At 41.9% G+C, this 20,690-nt stretch overlaps 1 long non-coding RNA gene across 1 annotated transcript; it reads right to left on the bottom strand.

Annotated features, from left to right (window-relative positions):
- Positions 1 to 393: 393 nt before the first annotated feature.
- Positions 394 to 1,487, bottom strand: LOC124668213. The gene is made up of 2 exons (XR_006991599.1): positions 1,158 to 1,487; positions 394 to 480 (listed from the first exon to the last, which is right to left on the bottom strand). It is a non-coding gene; the product is annotated as an uncharacterized LOC124668213 (long non-coding RNA).
- Positions 1,488 to 20,690: the final 19,203 nt, after the last annotated feature.

Genomic DNA, 20,690 nt, shown 5'->3' with positions numbered 1-20,690 from the left:
AAAACAGATCCAAATGTAGCAATTAAATGCAAAGTGATGTAAATAAATGCAAAGTGGTGCAGAACAAACAAAAATGGATTTTATCGATGTAATACCTCCTGTTATAAATTTATAATTGCATACCATAAACAATCTTGCACCTCGGAATGATTCTCCATAATGCGTCTCAGCAAATTCTACAGAAGAACACATGGTACCATGTACTGACAGTTGGTATACTAACTAATAATGTAAGAATAAGGATAGATAAGTAGTGGAAAAGCAATTCACGTATAATTCACAATTAAAACCAGTAACTTAATTCACGCCGAGTGTAGCCTTATATAGGCGCAAGAAACAATACCTAACGAGCTAGCTATGGTATGTAGACTTGGAAGACATCAGGATTTTTTCTGACAGTTACATGGTCTGCCCATGAAAATGGCATCCATCGATGCTTACAGATATGACCGGCGCATACAGGAGAAAATAACCGCCAACCTGGTAGTAAGCAAGGGCCTCGCTTCTGCTACTCTTCTTATCCCCTGGATGACATGGAAGCATAGGAACTCGTGTGTTTTTGAGGGTGCCCAGCCATCCATCCCTCTACTGCTCTCCAACATCAAAGAAGAGGTCTTTTCATGGGCAAAGGCTGGGGCAAAGGGGCTACGAGTAGTTCTGCCATCCACCTGGGATGTGCACTGATCTTTTTGTACCAAACAATGTATCCCACCTTCTAGGAGGTTGTAAACCTTATTCTACCTTTTCAATGAAATGAAGCGCAAAGGTCCTTTGCGTTTTCTCGAAAAAAGAAAAAAACCTGGTAGTAAGCACACAAAATACGTAAGGCTATTTAAATATTTAATCTATAGCAAACAAGGAAACACCCTCAAGTAAAGCCTTTTTGGGCAAGAAAGTAACAGTCCCCCTATTATAAATCTTTTCTCACCAAGCCACTTGCAACAACAATGAATCATAATATAACTGCATGGTAATGTTACTAACCAAGTAACAGAAGATTAAAAAGCTGGACACCCACAACTATTTGCCTAGGTTACTAAAATGCACCCATTGAATTTAAATAATATCTTTAGTGTCTAAGAACAGCACAATAATTCTTTCACTGCAACCCAATCAAGTAATAAATAGTATCTAGGGAAGGGGACCATGTTACTCACCGGGATACACATGAAATACCAAAATATGAGAACAAGGAAGTGGGCGGACAATTGGTCAAATGGTATAGGAGCCCAGGACAAGTATAATAATTTCAGTTTATGTCTAATTTAGTTTTGAACCTATGAACAAAAGGAGAAAATTACCATCATACATGGCCAACACAATATAGATATGTAATCAACATAAGCTTGCTCGAGAATAAGACAACATAATTATCTAAGTGATAGGTTTACTGATATCACATTTGAGCTATGAGACGGTGAGAGGTGCTTTAACAGAGAAGAGAGAATGTGTATGGAAACTTACATTTATTATACTTATAATGAATGGTGAGAGGTGCCTGAAATATCAATAGAAGAGCTTAACCTTCCGTGTTCCCGGATTATGAGCAAACTGGCCACCCAACAGAATATAAAATTAAGTCAGAGCTTAAAGCTTACCAAGAATATGGAAGAGAATAATTAATCCTGCAGAAATCTGCACTATGTATAGGCACCCAACACGCATTGAATCTTGCAACCTGGTAGTTTCCCTAGTCAAGAAAAATGTAATAATACATAAGTATTATGATCACAGAACATAATTCAATACTATAAAGCAACCATTTTGTATGTACTTACACAAATACCAGGAGTAAATACAAACCCTACACACAAGTACAGAGGACAAAAATACAGATACTTCCTTGTAATCTGCATATTCAGGTAGAAAAAGTAGCAAATGCAAAGAAGGCTTACCTCGAACACCTGGCCGTCAATGGGCGGCAATGTCAGAGTCTGCAACCTGTGATGACATGGTCCAAAATAACACTAATCCGCTTTATCATCATGCTTTATGATAGATCAATGGCTCTAAACTGAACCTGAAAAGAAGAAGTGCATATATAGGCAATCAAACAAACTATTTTAGTGATAATGTGATGTACTACAATTCCAAGATAAAATGTATTCGTGTTGTGTAGTATAAAAACACATGGGGCTGGAGGGAACCAATTGATAGGTGCTAAAGGTTGTTGATCTATATGCGGCATGGAACGTTGCCGTTGACCAATCCGTCACTTCGGCTGGCAAAACCGGATACCATCACTTCTGTTGCAAACTGGGAGGCTACATCTAGATACACAGATGAAATACACAAACCATGGGCCTGTAATCCAATTCTTCTCTTTCTTGTTAACCACTTATTTCTACAAACAATTTTCCTTGGCACACATGCCCATCCCATGGTGCGGCTGATGCATGTCATATCTGTACAAATAATCAATTGTTTATAGGAAACAAAGGATCAGACAATGAAGGCTTATGATGGCTACCAGTTGAATCGCACTAACACACGCTAATGCTATATATTAGACAGAACCAAATCTTCATTATCCATAACAAAGAAAATTTATATGAAAAGCTATGCCTATCTTCTATAGATAGTGACCTGCAGACAATAAAACCTATTTTTGTCACAACTTCCTCTCTCCAGAATAAGAAAAATATCAACAAATTCGACAAAATCACAACTAACCAACTTTGCAAGAGGATAAAACTTGGGACAATCACTTCCTGCTGCAAAGATGTGAATGGAAAAGGGCTCACCTCACTGATGTGGCTGAAGATCCAAGAGGATGAACAGTTCCATGCCTCATAAGCATATCATCGAACAGTGTACCTGCAACAATATCCCTACATCAGAATACACACATACACACAAAAATGAAGAGCGGCTTGTGATAAATTAGAGACAAAAGGAGCAGCACTGCCATGAGAGAGAGAGAGAGGAGCAAGCAACAACTCATCTGCAAGAGGGAGAGAGATGATGCGGCCTGAACTTTCCCTTCTCTAGTGATGGTGAGCTCTTTCCAACAATAGGAGAATGACACGAGCTCGACAGGGCAGGTAGCCGACGCGAAGGATGGCGGCGATAGCGCCTTGGATGGCCTCTGGTGGCCCACGCTCCTCCCCTGCCAAGGATTATGGTGGTAACGACGAGGTCCATGGCGACGGCGCCATGATTAGGAGAGGATACGGGAAGAGGGGAAACTGGGCGTGGGAGGAGGAGGGCGCGGAGGGCCATTGCACTGATGCGGAGGAGGAGGCGGCGGCGCGAGCGGCGGCGCCGGCTGAGCAGGAGCGGCTTGGGGAGGAGAGGAACGGGGATGGGAGGGGAGGGGATTGGAGGCTTGAGGCTAGACATGGATTGGGTGGGCAGCAGCGTGGGGTTCTCTCCTCTCGTGGGATTGGTTGCGCGACCTCTCGTCTGGCAGGATTGGCTGGATGACCCGCACGAAACCCACCCAAGCAGCTGACAGCGTGGACCAGCCACAACAATGGCCCGTGCGCAGAAGCAAGCGGGTAGAACTTTGCCGTTTCATGTCTTGATCTAGTGGGCAGTAAAGAAATCTTACCTGGAATGGACGGTTGAGATGGCTCCAGATGATAGCATCATGTGGCCGAGAAGCTCAGGTCGCTGTGAGACCCCCATGGGGTGGCATCTATTATACCTTTAGACTCTGGGCTGCAATACTAAAAGAGCTCGTCATATGTTGTGTTGGAGATATCCTGAGTCTGAGTGGCTCATTTTCTTGTAATGTGTGTGATTTTGTGACCAGATCAATCATTAGCTCTGCAGCGTATGGCCTAATGGTATATCTACCACGTCTGAAATTACATCTCAGCTATCGGCTTCATTCACAGTCCCGCCTGAGTTCACTAAGTTGCCGTTTCTGAGTGGTTTTCGTATCTCCACTCCTAGACTTGTACGGAGTACAAAGAATGGTCAGCCTTTTCTACTAGTTATCGAGCCAGTTTTCATTCCTCTCAACCGCTATCTTTTTTTCTTGCAAAAAACCACTGTTCAAAAACTAGGCCGATTCAACGATTACTAGGACGATTAATCGCCACTAGGGGCCTGACCGTGTCGATTACCATTAATCCCTTGTGTTAATCCTTTAGCTTGATTAATTAGTCCGAAAGTCCGATTACTAGGTATGTTCTTGATTAACTACTACACTTGGTAAAAAAGTTACTAAATTTTCAATGCATATCGCTAATACAGGCGCTACCCCTCCCCAATAAAGTAGGTTTTGCGAAGCTCCCGCTTGATTGCAGCCTCCAGTAGCTTCATTTGCACTGTTACCAAATAGTTCCTTGCCCTCCTAGACCAGTTACTCGCAGTTGCCCAGACCTCAAATACAGGAGCTCGACCACCTTGAGGAGCTCATCCATGAGCTCAAGGACTCCTTCAATAGGTTAGGTGGCTGAGGTGTAAGAGGGGTCGTACCCTAGGTAGGTGGTGGGAGAAGATAAAGTTCAGAGGTGAGAGGAGAAGAAGTGGAAAAGGAAGGAATGCCGTTTCGACTAGTGGATCCTGATTCACTCGTGACCTTGAATATTAGGTCACGGAGGAGAAGCATACATGTTTTTCCGAGATTTTAGGCTCTAGAGAAGTAGGGACATACATATAGAGGCTCATATACTATTTTTTCTCTTATAAAAACTGTTTTAAGTGCTAATTTGTGTATGTTGCACCGATTAATAACCGACCGATTAAATTAGTTAATCGTCCGAATTCCGATTAATCGCTACTCACAAGCTGACCGAGCAGTTAACGATTACCGATTTCCTTAACATTGCAAAAAACTACACCGATCTATTGATCATCATCCATAGTACCACCTCTATTTAAAAATAAGTGTGGTAACTTTGTCTATATACAGATTTACCTAGAAGCATTTTAGTGTGTAGATACATCCATATTTTAAAAAAGTTGCGAAACTGCTTTCCTTATCTTGTCAACTCTACTTGATCATCATCCCAAAGCTTTCCTTGTGCTCCTAGATAAATAATTCCAGACAATGTGAATGCTTTAGCGAGGGTACAACAACAAGAAGCTATTAGTGAGAAGAGTGATGAGAAAGTGGTCCACCTAAATGAGAGTGAGCATCACAAGCCAAACATGAGTTCCAAACATCTGGTCTAGTAGACACACAGAGTGAGATGAGAGTGAGATGAGGGAAGTGACAACCCATCATATTGCACTATGTGCCAAGGGACAACCTTCGAAGACTAACGACTTATCAGCAATTTCATTCTCTCTAATGTCTCTTTTGAAGGAATTTGAAGACGTCTTCCTCGACGAGCTACCCTCGGGGCTTTCACCACTTTGTGGCATTGACAATGCAATGACCTTATGCGCTTCGCTCCCAAATCAATTTTCCTACCGCACCAACCCAGATGACACGAAGGAGATTCAGCGTCAAATTCAAGACATGTTCTTTCGAAAGGTTATGTTTGTGAAACCCTTAGCTCATGTCCGTTCACATCATTCTTGTGCCAAAACTGGATGAGACACAATGAATTTGTATGGATTATAGACAAATAAATTTCATTACACACTCCGTTATCGACATCCCATTAGTCGTTTGGATGACATGTTGGATGAATTGTACGGTGCCATAGCGTTTTCAAAGATTTGTTTGCATAGTGGTTACCAAAACATTCACACGTTCATGGGAGACGAATGGAAAACGGCATTCAACACGAAACTTGGTCTCTATGAATGTCTCATCACGCCTTTCGGTCTATCGAAGGGTCCTTCTACTTTCATGCGTCTTATGAACCATGTGTTGCGACCACTTATTGGAAAATCCACCGTAGTATACTTTGATGAGATCCTTGTCTATAGCAAATTCCTCGAGGATCATGTTCAACACGTGAGAGAAGTTTTGTGCATTCTTCACAATGATAAGCTATATGCTAACCTCCCTAAATGCTCATTTGCTCAAGGAAAGTTGTTTTTCCTCGGTTTTGCCGTTTCATCCAATGGCATAGAAGTGGACTCTTCCAAAGTTGACGCCATCCACAGCTGGCCCACACAAACAATGGTTGGTGAAGTAACAAGTTTTCACGGTCTTGCCGGATTCTATAGAAGGTTCCTCCATCTGGGGAAGGCACAACAACTTAACTTGAAAAGAGGATAACCAAGGCACCTTTTCTTGGTTTTCCAAATTTTCAAAAACTTTTGAGATTGAATATGATGCAAGTGTGATACGTCTCCAACGTATCGATAATTTCTTATGTTCCATGCTACTTTATTGATGATACCTACATGTTTTATGCACATTATATGTCATATTTATGCATTTTCTGGAACTAACCTATTAACAAGATGCCGAAGAGCCGGTTCTTGTTTTTCGCTGTTTTTGGTTTCAGAAATCCTAGTAAAGAAATATTCTCGGAATTGGACGAAACTTTCGCCCGGGGTCCTATTTTGCACGAAGCTTCCAGAAGACCGAAGAGATAACGAAGTGGGGCCACGAGGCGGCCAGAGGCTAGGGCGGCGGGGCCCAGGCCTTGGCCGCGCCGACCTGCCCCTGGGCCCCTCGTGTGGCCCCCGCGTTGACCTTCCGCCTACTTAAAGCCTCCGTCGCGAAAACCCCGATGCCGAGAGCCACGATACGGAAAACCTTCCGGAGACGCCGCCGCCGCGAATCCCATCTCGGGGGATTCAGGAGATCGCCTCCGGCACCTGCCGGAGAGGGGATTCATCTCCCGGAGGACTCTACACCGCCATGGTCGCCTCCGGAGTGATGAGTGAGTAGTTCACCCCTGGACCATGGGTCCATAGCAGTAGCTAGATGGTCGTCTTCTCCTTGTTGTGCTTCATTGTTGGATCTTGTGAGCTGCCTAACATGATCAAGATCATCTATATGTAATTCTATATGTTGTGTTTGTCGGGATCCGATGGATAGAGAGTACTATGATTATGGTGATTATCAATCTATTGTTTATGTGTTGTTTATGATCTTGCATGCTCTCCGTTATTAGTAGAGGCTCTGGCCAAGTTTTTACTCTTAACTCCAAGAGGGAGTATTTATGCTCGATAGTGGGTTCATGCCTCCACTGAATCTGGGACAGTGACAGAAAGTTCTAAGGTTGTGGATGTGCTGTTGCCACTAGGGATAAAACATTGATTCTATGTCTAAGGATGTAGTTGTCGATTACATTACGCACCATACTTAATGCAATTGTCTGTTGCTTTGCAACTTAATACTTGGAGGGGTTCGGATGATAACTCTGAAGGTGGACTTTTTAGGCATAGATGCAGTTGGATGGCGGTCTATGTATTTTGTCGTAATGCCCAATTAAATCTCACTATATTTATCATATCATGTATATGCATTGTTATGCCTTTCTCTATTTGTCAATTGCCCGATTGTAATTTGTTCACCCAACATGCTTTTATTTTATGGGAGAGACACCTCTAGTGAACTGTGGACCCGGTCCTATTCTTTACATAGCATACAATCTCTGCAATTGTGTTTTACTATTTTCTTGCAAACAATCATCTTCCACTCGATACGCTTAATCCTTTGTTACAGCAAGCCGGTGAGATTGACAACCTCACTGTTTCGTTGGGACAAAGTACTTGGGTTGTGTTGTGCGGGTTCCGCGTTGGCGCGGAATCCCCGGTGTTGCGCCGCATCACTTTTCGCGACCATCAACCTTCAACGTGCTTCTTGGCTCCTACTGGTTCGATTAAACCTTGGTTTCTTTCGAGGGAAAACTTGCTACTGTGCGCATCATACCTTCCTCTTGGGGTTCCCAACGAACGTGTGAGTTACACGCCATCAAGCTCTTTTTCAGGCGCCGTTGCCGTGGAGATCAAGACACGGCTGCAAGGGAGTCTCCACTTCTCAATCTCTTTACTTTGTTTTTGTCTTGCTTTATTTTATTTACTACTTTGTTTGCTGCACTAAATCAAAACACAAAAAAATTAGTTGCTAGTTTTACTTTATTCTTGTCTTGCTCTCTATATCGAAAACACAAAAAAAATTAGTTACTTGCATTTACTTTATCTAGTTTGTTTTATTTACTGTTGCTAAAATGAATACCCCTGAAAATACTAAGTTGTGTGACTTCACAAATGCAAATAATAATGATTTCCTATGCACACCTATTGCTCCACCTGCTACTACAGCAGAATTCTTTGAAATTAAACCTGCTTTACTAAATCTTGTTATGAGAGAACAATTCTCTGGTGCTAGTTACGATGATGCTTGCTGCCCATCTCAATAATTTTGTTGAACTTTGTGAAATGCAAAAGTATAAGGATGTAGATGGTGATATTATTAAATTGAAAGTATTTCCTTTCTCATTAAGAGGAAGAGCTAAAGATTGGTTGCTATCTTTGCCTAAGAATAGTATTGATTCATGGACTAAATGCAAGGATGCTTTTATTGGTAGATATTATCCTCCCGCTAAAATTATATCTTTGAGAAGTAGCATAATGAATTTTAAACAATTAGATACTGAACATGTTGCTCAAGCATGGGAGAGAATGAAAACTTTGGTAAAGAATTGCCCAACCCATGGAGTGACTACTTGGATGATCATCCAAACCTTCTATGCGGGACTAAATTTTTCTTCGCGGAATTTATTGGATTCAGCTGCTGGAGGTACCTTTATGTCCATCACATTGGGGGCGGCTACAAAACTTCTTGATGATATGATGATAAATTACTCTGAATGGCACACGGAAAGAGCTCCACAAGGTAAGAAGGTAAATTCTGTTGAAGAAACCTCTTCCTTGAGTGATAAGATTGATGTGATTATGTCTATGCTTGTGAATGGTAGATCTAATGTTGATCCAAATAATGTTCCTTTAGCTTCATTGGTTGCTCAAGAAGAAAATGTTGATGTGAATTTCATTAAAAATAATAATTTCAACAACAATGCTTATAGGAACAACTCTGGTAATAACTATAGGCCATATCCTTCTGCTAATGGTAATGGTTATGGTAATTCTTATGGGAATTCTTACAATAATAATAGGAGTGTACCCCCTGGTCTTGAAGCCATGCTTAAAGAATTTATTAGTACACAAACTGCTTTTAACAAATCTGTTGAGGAAAAGCTTGATAAAATTGATACTATCGCTTCTAGAGTTGATAGACTTGCCTCTGATGTAAATCTTTTAAAATTGAAAGTTATGCCTAATAATGATATTGATAATAAGATTACTACTACATCAAATGCCATCCAGTTAGAATTAATGAGAATATAAGATTAATGGCTGAACTGCGTGCTAGGTGGGATAGAGAAGAAAATGAAAAACTAGCTAAAGAGAATAATGTAGCTAAAGTTTGGACTATTACCACCACTAGTAATGCTAATTCTTCACATGTTGCTGCACCTCCTACTATCAATGATAAAATAATTGGTGTTGGCAATGTTTCTACTCCTAGTGCAAAGCGAACAAAACTGCCTGAAATTGCTAAAACTGCTGAAAGCGCTTGTGATAAAGCTGCTGAAATTTTTTCCAACCTTGGGAACAATGATCCCATTGCTGTAGCTCATAATGATTTAGATTTTGATGATTGCCACATCTCTGAAGTTATAAAGTTCTTACAAAAACTTGCTAAAAGTCCTAATGCTAGTGCTATAAATTTAGCCTTTACAAAACATATTACAAATGCTCTCATAAAAGCTAGAGAAGAGAAACTAAAACTTGAAACCTCTATTCCTAGAAAGTTAGAAGATGGTTGGGAGCCCATCATTAAAATGAAATTCAATGACTTTGAATGTAATGCTTTATGTGATCTTGGTGCAAGTATTTACGTTATGCCTAAAAAGATTTATGATATGCTTGACTTGCCACCATTGAAAAATTGTTATTTGGATGTTAATCTTGCCGATAATGTTAAAAAGAAACCTTTGGGGAGGATTGATAATGTGCATATTACGGTTAACAATAACCTTGTCCCCGTTGATTTTGTTGTCTTGGATATCGAATGCAATGCATCTTGTCCTATTGTGTTGGGAAGACCTTTTCTTGAACCGTTGGTGCTGTTATTGATATGAGGGAAGGTAATATTAAGTATCAATTTCCTCTCAAGAAAGGTATGGAACACTTCCCTAGAAAGAGAATGAAGTTGCCTTTTGATTCTATTATTAGAACAAGTTATGATGTTGATACTTCTACTCTCGATGTTACTTGATTTGCACTTTACGCGCCTAGGCGAAGGCGTTAAAGAAAAGCGCTTATGGGAGACAACCCATGTTTTTACCTACAGCAATTTTTTTGTTTTTTTGAGTCTTGGAAGTTGTTTACTACTGTAGCAACCTCTCCTTATCATGTTTTTGTGCCAAGTAAAGTTTCTATGTCAAAGTTGATGTTATATTTGGGATCGCTGCGCAGAAACAGCATTGCTGTCTGTCACGAATCTGGGCACAGTTCTCTGTAGAAAATTCGAAAAAATCTGCCAATTTACGAGCGTGATCCTCAGATATGTACGCAACTTTCATTAGTTTTGAGTTTTTCCATTTGAGCAAGTCTAGTGCCAGCTTTAAATTCGTCTTTACGGACTGTTCTGTTTTTGACAGATTCTGCCTTTTATTTCGCATTGCCTCTTTTGCTATGTTGGATTTATTTCTTTGATCCACTAATGTCCAGTAGCATTATGCAATGTCCAGAAGTGAAAATAATGATTGTGTCACCTCTGAATGTGTGAATTATTAATTGTGCACTAACCCTCTAATGAGTTTGCTTGAAGTTTGGTGTGAAGGAAGTTTTCAAGGGTCAAGAGAGGAGAATGATATACTATGATCAAGAGGAGTGAAAGCTCTAAGCTTGGGGATGCCTCCGTGGTTCACCCCTGCATATTTTAAGAAGACTCAAGCGTCTAAGCTTGGGTATGCCCAAGGCATCCCCTTCTTCATCGACAACATCATCAGGTTCCTCCCCTGAAACTATATTTTTATTCAGTCACATCTTGTGTTCTTTACTTGGAGCGTCGGTTTGTTTTCATTTTTGTTTTTGTTTGAATAAAATGGATCCTAGCATTCACTTTGTGGGAGAGAGACACGCTCCGCTGTTGCATATGGACACATGTGTCCTTAGGCTTTACTCATAATGTTCAAGGCGAAGTTTCTTCTTCGTTAAATTGTTATATGGTTGGAATTGGAAAATGCTACATGTAGTAATTCTAAAATGTCTTGGATAATGTGATACTTTGCAATTGTTGTGCTCATGTTTAAGCTCTTGCATCATATGCTTTGCACCCATTAATGAAGAAATACATAGAGCCTGCTAAAATTTGATTTGCATATTTGGTCTCTCTAAGGTCTAGATAATATCTAGTATTGAGTTTTGAACAACAAGGAAGACGGTGTAGAGTCTTATAATGTTTACAATGTGTATTTTATGTGAGTTTTGCTGCACTTGTTCGTCCTTGAGTTTGCTTCAAATAACCTTGCTAGCCTAAACCTTGTATCGAGAGGGAATACTTCTCATGCATCCAAAATCCTTGAGCCAACTACTATGCCATTTGTGTCCACCATACCTACCTACTACATGGTATTTCTCCGCCATTCCAAAGTAAATTGCTTGAGTGCTACCTTTAAAATTCCATCATTCACCTTTGCAATATATAGCTCATGGGACAAAATAGCCTTAAAAACTATCGTAGTATTGAATATGTACTTATGCACTTTATATTTTATTAAGTTGCTTGTTGTGCGATAGCCATGCTTACGAGGAACGCCATCAACTATTGTTGAATATCATGTGAGTTGCTATGCATGTCCGTCTTGTCTGAAGGATCTATCATTTTAGTGGTTGGAGCATGCAAAATTGTTAGAGAAGAACATTGGGCCGCTAACTAAAGCCATGAACCATGGTTGAAGTTTCAGTTTTGGACATATATCCTCAAACTCATATGAGAATAATAATTGTTGCTACATGCTTATGCATTTAAGAGGAGTCCATTATCTGTTGTCCATGTTGTCCCGGTATGGATGTCTAAGTTGAGAATAATCAAAAGCGAGAAATCCAAAATGCGAGCATTCTCCTTAGACCTTTGTACAGGCGGCATGGAGGTACCCCTTTGTGACACTTGGTTGAAACATGGCATGCAAAGATCCGGTAGTCCAAGTTAAGTAGGACGAGGTGCGGACACTATTAGTACACTATGCATGATGCTTGCAACTTGTAAGATATAATTTACATAACTCATATGCTTTATTACTACCGTTGACAAAATTGTTTCATGTTTTCAAAATAAAAGCTCTAGCACAAATACAGCAATCGATGCTTTCCTCTTTGAAGGACCTTTCTTTTACTTTTATTGTTGAGTCAGTTTACCTATCTCCTTCCACCTTAAGAAGCAAACACTTGTGTGAACTGTGCATTGATTCCTACATACTTGCATATTGCACTTGTTATATTACTTTATGTTGACAATATCCATGAGATATACATGTTATAAGTTGAAAGCAACCGCTGAAACTTAATCTTCCTATGTGTTGCTTCAATACCTTTACTTTGATTTATTGCTTTATGAGTTAACTCTTATGCAAGACTTATTGATGCTTGTCTTGAAGTACTATTCATGAAAAGTCTTTGTCATATGATTCAGTTGTTTACTCATGTCATTACCTTTGCTTTGATCGCTGCATTCATTACATATGTTTACAAATAGTACGATCAAGATTATGATGGCATGTCACTTTAGAAATTATCTTTGTTATCGTTTTACCTGCTCGGGACGAGCAGAACTAAGCTTGGGGATGCTGATACGTCTCCAACGTATCGATAATTTCTTATGTTCCATGCTACTTTATTGATGATACCTACATGTTTTATGCACATTATATGTCATATTTATGCATTTTACGGAACTAACCTATTAACAAGATGCCGAAGAGCCGATTCTTTGTTTCTAGCTGTTTTTGGTTTCAGAAATCCTAGTAAACAAATATTCTCGGAATTGGACGAAACTTTCGCCCAGGGTCCTATTTTTGCACGAAGCTTCCAGAAGACCGAAGAGATAACGAAGTGGGGCCACGAGGCGGCCAGAGGCTAGGGCGGCGCGGCCCAGGCCTTGGCCGCGCCGACCTGCCCCCTGGGCCCCTCGTGTGGCCCCCCGCGTTGACCTTCCGCCTACTTAAAGCCTCCGTCGCGAAAACCCCCAGTACCGAGAGCCACGATACGGAAAACCTTCCAGAGACGCCGCCGCCGCGAATCCCATCTCGGGGGATTCAGGAGATCGCCTCCGGCACCCTGCTGGAGAGGGGATTCATCTCCCGGAGGACTCTACACCGCCATGGTCGCCTCCGGAGTGATGAGTGAGTAGTTCACCCCTGGACCATGGGTCCATAGCAGTAGCTAGATGGTCGTCTTCTCCTTGTTGTGCTTCATTGTTGGATCTTGTGAGCTGCCTAACATGATCAAGATCATCTATATGTAATTCTATATGTTGTGTTTGTCGGGATCCGATGGATAGAGAGTACTATGATTATGGTGATTATCAATCTATTGTTTATGTGTTGTTTATGATCTTGCATGCTCTCCGTTATTAGTAGAGGCTCTGGCCAAGTTTTTACTCTTAACTCCAAGAGGGAGTATTTATGCTCGATAGTGGGTTCATGCCTCCGTTGAATGCAGGACGGTGACGGAAAGTTCTAAGGTTGTGGATGTGCTTGTTGCCACTAGGGATAAAACATTGATTCTATGTCTAAGGATGTAGTTGTCGATTACATTACGCACCATACTTAATGCAATTGTCATGTTGCTTTGCAACTTAATACTTGGAGGGGTTCGGATGATAACCTCGAAGGTGGACTTTTTAGGCATAGATGCGGTTGGATGGCGGTCTATGTATTTTGTCGTAATGCCCAATTAAATCTCACTATATTTATCATATCATGTATATGCATTGTTATGCCTTTCTCTATTTGTCAATTGCCCGACTGTAATTTGTTCACCCAACATGCTTTTATCTTATGGGAGAGACACCTCTAGTGAACTGTGGACCCCGGCCTATTCTTTACATAGCATACAATCTACTGCAATTGTGTTTTACTATTTTCTTGCAAACAATCATCTTCCACTCGATACGCTTAATCCTTTGTTACAGCAAGCCGGTGAGATTGACAACCTCAACTTGTTTCGTTGGGACAAAGTACTTGGGTTGTGTTGTGCGGGTTCCGCGTTGGCGCCGGAATCCCTAGTGTTGCGCCGCATCACTTTTCGCGACCATCAACCTTCAACGTGCTTCTTGGCTCCCTCTTGGTTCGATTAAACCTTGGTTTCTTTCTGAGGGAAAACTTGCTACTGTGCGCATCATACCTTCCTCTTGGGGTTCCCAACGAACGTGTGAGTTACACGCCATCAAAGTGGCATCGGAATTGGTGGCGTGCTCATGCAAGATGGCCACCCGTCGCTTATTGTAGTGAGAAGTTCAACGGTGGTCATCTCAATTATCCCATCTATGACAAATAACTTTTTTCTCTTGTTCATGTTCTTGAAGTTCGGAAACACAATCTTTGGTCAAAAGAATTTGTTATTCATTCATGTTATGAATCTTTGAAATATTTGAAAAGCCAATTGATTTTAAACAAAACACATTCTAAATGAATTGAATTCATTGATTTTCTTCTCCATATGTAATAAAATGCAAGAAAGGAAAGGATAATGTAGTTGCGGATGCTCTTTCCCGCAAGAATACCATTTTTCTCACATGTTTGGAATTTCATGTCTTCGGTCTTGATGAGATCAAAGAAATTTACCCTATCTGACAACTTCTTTGTTACAATTTTTTGCCAAGTGTTGCAGTAGAAAGGGCATAGATGATTGATGGCCTGCAAGAACACATGATCACCAGAGCATAAATTCGTGGAAGTATTTGTTGGATATATGCCCAAGAGGCAATAATAAAATGGTTATTTTAATATATCTTTGTGTTTATGATAAATGTTTGCATACCATGCTATAATTGTATTAACCGAAATATTGATACATGTGTGTTATGTAAACAACAAAGAGTCCCTAGTAAGCCTCTTGTATAACTAGCTTGTTGGTTAATAGATGATCAAGGTTTCGTGATCATGAACATTGGATGTTATTAATAACAAGGTTATGTCATTAGGTGAATGATATAATGGACATACACCCATATAAGCGTAGCATAAAGATCACGTCATTAAGTTCAGTTTGCTATAAGCTTTCGATACATAGTTATCTAGTCCTTCGACCATGAGATCATGTAAATCACTTATAGCGGAAGGGTACTTTGATTACATCAAACGCCACTGCGTAAATGGGTGGTTATAAAGGTGGGATTAAGTATTTGGAAAGTATTAGTTGAGGCATATGGATCAAGAGTGGGATATTGTCCATCCCGATGACGGATAGATATACTCTGGGCCCTCTCGGTGGAATGTCGTCTAATTAGCTTCCAAGCATATGAATGGTTCATAAGAGATGACATACCACGGTACGAGTAAAGAGTACTTGTCGGTGATGAGGTTGAACAAGGTATCGTGATACCGATGATCAAACCTCGGACAAGTAATATATCGTGAGACAAAGGGAATCGGTATCGTATGTAAATGGTTCTTTCGATCACGAAGTCATCGTTGAATATGTGGGAGCTATTATAGATGTCTAGGTCCCGCTATTAGTTATTGATCGGAGAGGAGTCTCGATCATGTCCGCATAGTTCTCAAACCGTAGGGTGACACACTTAAGGTTTGATGTCGTTTTAAGTAGACATGGAATATGAAATGGAGCTCGAATGTTGTTCGGAATCTCGAATGGGATCCGAGACATCACGAGGAGGTTCGGAATGGTCCGGAGAATAAGATTCCTATATGGGAAGTCATTTTCCGGGGTTCGGAAAAAGTCCGATGTTTTGACCGGAGCTTCTAGAAGGTTTTGGAAGGACCGGAATAGTCCGGAATAGGACTAGGTTTTCGGAACCGGAAACCTATCGGAACTCAGTCAAACTTGGGGGCAGGTTTTTGGACGACCCAAGGGGCTTGGTGATACGTCTCCAACGTATCGATAATTTCTTATGTTCCATGCTACTTTATTGATGATACCTACATGTTTTATGCACATTATATGTCATATTTATGCATTTTCTGGAACTAACCTATTAACAAGATGCCGAAGAGCCGATTCGTTGTTTTCTGCTGTTTTTGGTTTCAGAAATCCTAGTAAGGAAATATTCTCGGAATAGGACGAAATCTTCGCCCAGGGTCCTATTTTTGCACGAAGCTTCCAGAAGACCGAAGAGGGAAGGAAGTGGGGCCACGAGGCGCCGACACCATAGGGCGGCGCGGCCCAGGCCCTCGGCCGCGCCGACCTAGGGTGTGGGGCCCTCGTGTGGCCCCCGCGTTGCCCTTCCGCCTACTTAAAGCCTCCGTCGCGAAAACCCCGAGTACCGAGAGCCACGATACGGAAAACCTTCCGGAGACGCCGCCGCCGCGAATCCCATCTCGGGGGATTCGGGAGATCGCCTCCGGCACCTGCCGGAGAGGGGATTCATCTCCCGGAGGACTCTTCATCGCCATGATCGCCTCCGGAGTGATGAGTGAGTAGTTCACCCTGGACCATGGGTCCATAGCAGTAGCTAGATGGTCGTCTTCTCCTTGTTGTGCTTCATTGTTGGATCTTGTGAGCTGCCTAACATGATCAAGATCATCTATCTCGTAATACTATATGTTGTGTTTGTCGGGATTCGATGGATAGAGAATACTATGTTATGGTGATTATCAATCTATTGTTTATGTGTTGTTTATGATCTTGCATGCTCTCCGTTATTAGTAGAGGCTCCGGCCAAGTTTGTACTCTTAACTCCAAGAGGGAGTATTTATGCTCGATAGTGGGTTCATGCCTTCATTGACACCTGGGACAGTGATGGAAAGTTCTAAGGTTGTGATGTGTCTGTTGCCACTAGGGATAAAACATTGATTCTATGTCTAAGTATGTAGTTGTCGATTACATTACGCACCATACTTAATGCAATTGTCTTTTGCTTTGCAACTTAATACTGAATGGGGTTCGGATGATAACTCGAAGGTGGACTTTTTAGGCATAGATGCGGTTGGATGGCGGTCTATGTACTTTGTCGTAATGCCCAATTAAATCTCACTATATTTATCATATCATGTATATGCATTGTTATGCCTTTCTCTATTTGTCAATTGCCCGACTGTAATTTGTTCACCCAACATGCTTTTATCTTATGGGAGAGACACCTCTAGTGAACTGTGGACCCCGGTCCTATTCTGTACATAGCATACAATCTATTGCAATTGTGTTTACTATTTTCTTTGCAAACATCTTCCACTCGATACGTTTAATCCTTTGTTACAGCAAGCCGGTGAGATTGACAACCTCACTGTTTCGTTGGGGCAAAGTACTTTGGTTTTGTTGTGCAGGTTCCACGTTGGCGCCGGAATCCCTGTTGTTGCGCCGCATCACATTTCGCCACCATCAACCTTCAACGTGCTTCTTGGCTCCTACTGGTTCGATTAAACCTTGGTTTCATACTGAGGGAAACTTGCTTCTATACGCATCATACCTTCCACTTGGGGTTCCCAACGGACGTGTGCATCTACGCGTATCACTTGGCCACCTATTTAAAGAGGCCAAGGGGCACCCCAAGGGCACCTCAAGTCGCAGCCCTAGCTCCCCAAGTCGCAGCACCCCCTCTCTCCCAAACCCTAGCCTCTCTCCTCCTCCATCTTCTCCCACAGCGCTTACGGCGAAGCCCTGCCGGAGATCTCCACCACCACCATCACCACGCCGTCGTGCTGGCGGGATTCCGAGGAGGATCTACTACATCCGCTGCCCGCTGGAACGGGGAGGAGGACGTCGTCATCAACACCGAACGTGTGACCGAGTACGGAGGTGCTGCCCGATTGTTGAACCGTCAAGATCTTCTACGCGCTTTTGAAAGCGGCAAGTGATCGTCTACATCCACCACGAGATTTATCTCGTTAACGCTTAGCGATCTTCGAGGGTATGTTGATCTTCACCTCGTTGCTACCATCTACTAGATTAGATCTTGGCTTGTTGTTCGTTCTTGCGGTAGGAAATTTTTTGTTTTCTATGCTACGAATCCCATCAGTGGTATCAGAGCCGTGTCTATGCATAGATTGGTTGCACGAGTAGAACACAATGGTTTTGTGGGCGTTGATGCTTTTGTTGTCTTTAGTTCGTGTACTTTGCATCTTGCGGGATGGTGGGATGAAGCGGCCCGGGCTAACTTTACATGACCGCGTTCATGAGACTTGCTCCACGCTCGACATGCAACTTGTATTGCATAAGTGGCTTTGCGGGTGTCTGTCTCTCTCTCCATAGTGAAGATTCAATCTACTCTTTCTATTGACAACACTAGTATCACCGTTATGGTTCATGTTCGTAGGTAGATTGGATCCTACTCGAAAACCCTAAACCACGTAAAATATGCAAACCAAATTAGAGGTGTCTAACTTGTTTTTGCAGGGTTTGGTGATGTGATATGGCCATGATGTGATGATGAATATGTATGAGATGATCATTATTGTATTGTGGCAGCGGTAGGAGCCTTATGGTTGTCTTTATATTTCATGTTGTAGTATTATTTCAAAGTAGTTGTAATAGTTGCTACACACGGTGAACAACCATGAAGACAGCGCCATGGACCTTGACGCTACTCCGACGATGATGGAGATCATGCCCGTTGATGATGGAGATCATGTCCGTGCTTTGGAGATGAGGATCAAAGACGCAAAGACTAAAGGGCCATATCATATCACATTATGAATTGCATGTGATGTTAATCCTTTATGCATCTTATTTTGCTTAGATCGCGACAGTAGCATTATAAGATGATCCCTCACATTAATATCAAGATAATAAAGTGTTCTCCCCTCGTATGCACCGTTGCTACAGTTCGTCATTTTGAAGCATCTCGTGATGATCGGATGTGATAGATTCTACGTTCACATACAACGGGTGTAAGCCATGTTGCACACGCGGAAATACTTGGGTTTGCTTGACGAGCCTAGCATGTACGTGACATGGCCTCGGGACAACGGAAACCGAAAGGTTGAACACGAGTCATATGGATGATATGATCAACATGTTGATGTTCACCATTGAAGCTACATCATCTCACGTGATGATCGGTTTTTGTGTAGTGGATGTGGATCGTGTGCCACTTAACAACTATGAGGGATGTTGTATTAAGTGGGAGTTTATTAGTAATTAGATTAAAAATTGAACTAATTATCATGAACATAGTCTGAATAGTATTTTAAATTAAATTTGTAGAATTGGCATCCGTTTTCTACCATGCGCTAGTCTTGTAATTGAGATAGAAATACTGTTAAGTCTGACAAGTAACTTTACGGGCTGGTACCGTATTGTTAAAGAATCAAGAAATGATTAAGTCTTATTGCAAACTTTTAGTAAACCTCACATTGCTGATTCAAAGAACAATGGTTTCAATTAATACCTAAAATCATCTTGTCTCCATGAAACTTGAAGTTCAAATCCGTTTGAAAAGTAAGGAGCTGGAAATTTTGATTTCAGAAATAAGCGAGGTATGAGATATATGTGATATCTAAGACCTTATTGCAAGATGATAGAATATAATCTAGCGAGACTACATAAACTCATAAGTTTTATGGGAATGTAGACTGAAATACTGTTCATAGGCCAAGAGTTGAACGGGCAACTAACTTAGTGGAAACATACATGATGACGTATGTGGTTCACTGGGCATAGTTGTGTGCGGGAGATTCTTCTACTTCATGAAAACTTCCAACAATGAATTGAGTATATATATATGTGGATATATTCGATAAGGAAGAAGTTTGAAACATTTGAATGGATTCAAATAAATTTCAGCATGAAGTGGAAATCTGATGGGATTCGTAGCATAGAAAACAAAAATTTTCCTACCGCAAGAACGAAAACACAAGCCAAGATCTAATCTAGTAGATGGTAGCAACGAGAAGATCATGAGACTAACCCTCGAAGATTTCCAAAGCCTAACGAGATTAGATCTCGTGGTGGATGTAGTCGATCACTTGCCGCTTGCAAAAGCGCGTAGAAGATCTTGACCGCTTGCAAAAGCGCGTAGAAGAACTTGACGGTGCCACAATCGGGCAGCACCTCCGTACTCGGTCACACGTACGGTGTTGATGAAGACGACGTACTCCTCCCTGTTCCAGCGGGCAGCGGAAGTAGTAGATCCTCCTCGGAATCCCGCCAGCATGACGGCGTGGTGGCGGTGGTGGTGGAGATCTCCGGCAGGGCTTCGCCGCAAGCGCTGCGGGAGAAGAAGGAGGAGGAGGGAGCTAGGGTTTGGGCGCAGGGTGGTGCTGCGACTTGGGGAGCTAGGGCTGCGACTTGTGGTGCCCTTGGGGTGCCCCTTGGCCTCTTTAAATAGGTGGCCAAGCCCCTTGGGTCGTCCAAAAACCTGCCCCCAAGTTTGACTGAGTTCCGATAGGTTTCCGGTTCCGAAAACCTAGTCCTACTCGGACTCTTTTGCCAATTCCGAAATTGCATTAAGGAAAGACTCCTTTTCCCTTAAGGCAACGTGGTTGCACCTATTTTGGAACCCTCCGGACGTCCTTAGACATCCCGGGTAGTCCCGGACACTTCCGGAACCTTCCATAATATTCAGGACTATTCCGGTCCTTCCAGAACCTTCTAGAAGCTCCGGTCAAAACACCGGACTTTTTCCGAACCCCGGAAAATGA

This window comes from Lolium rigidum, chromosome 6 (assembly GCF_022539505.1).
Source record: "Lolium rigidum isolate FL_2022 chromosome 6, APGP_CSIRO_Lrig_0.1, whole genome shotgun sequence".
NCBI lineage: Eukaryota > Viridiplantae > Streptophyta > Magnoliopsida > Poales > Poaceae > Lolium > Lolium rigidum.
Note: the sequence above shows the minus strand (reverse complement) of the source record. Positions and strands in the feature narration are given on the sequence as shown.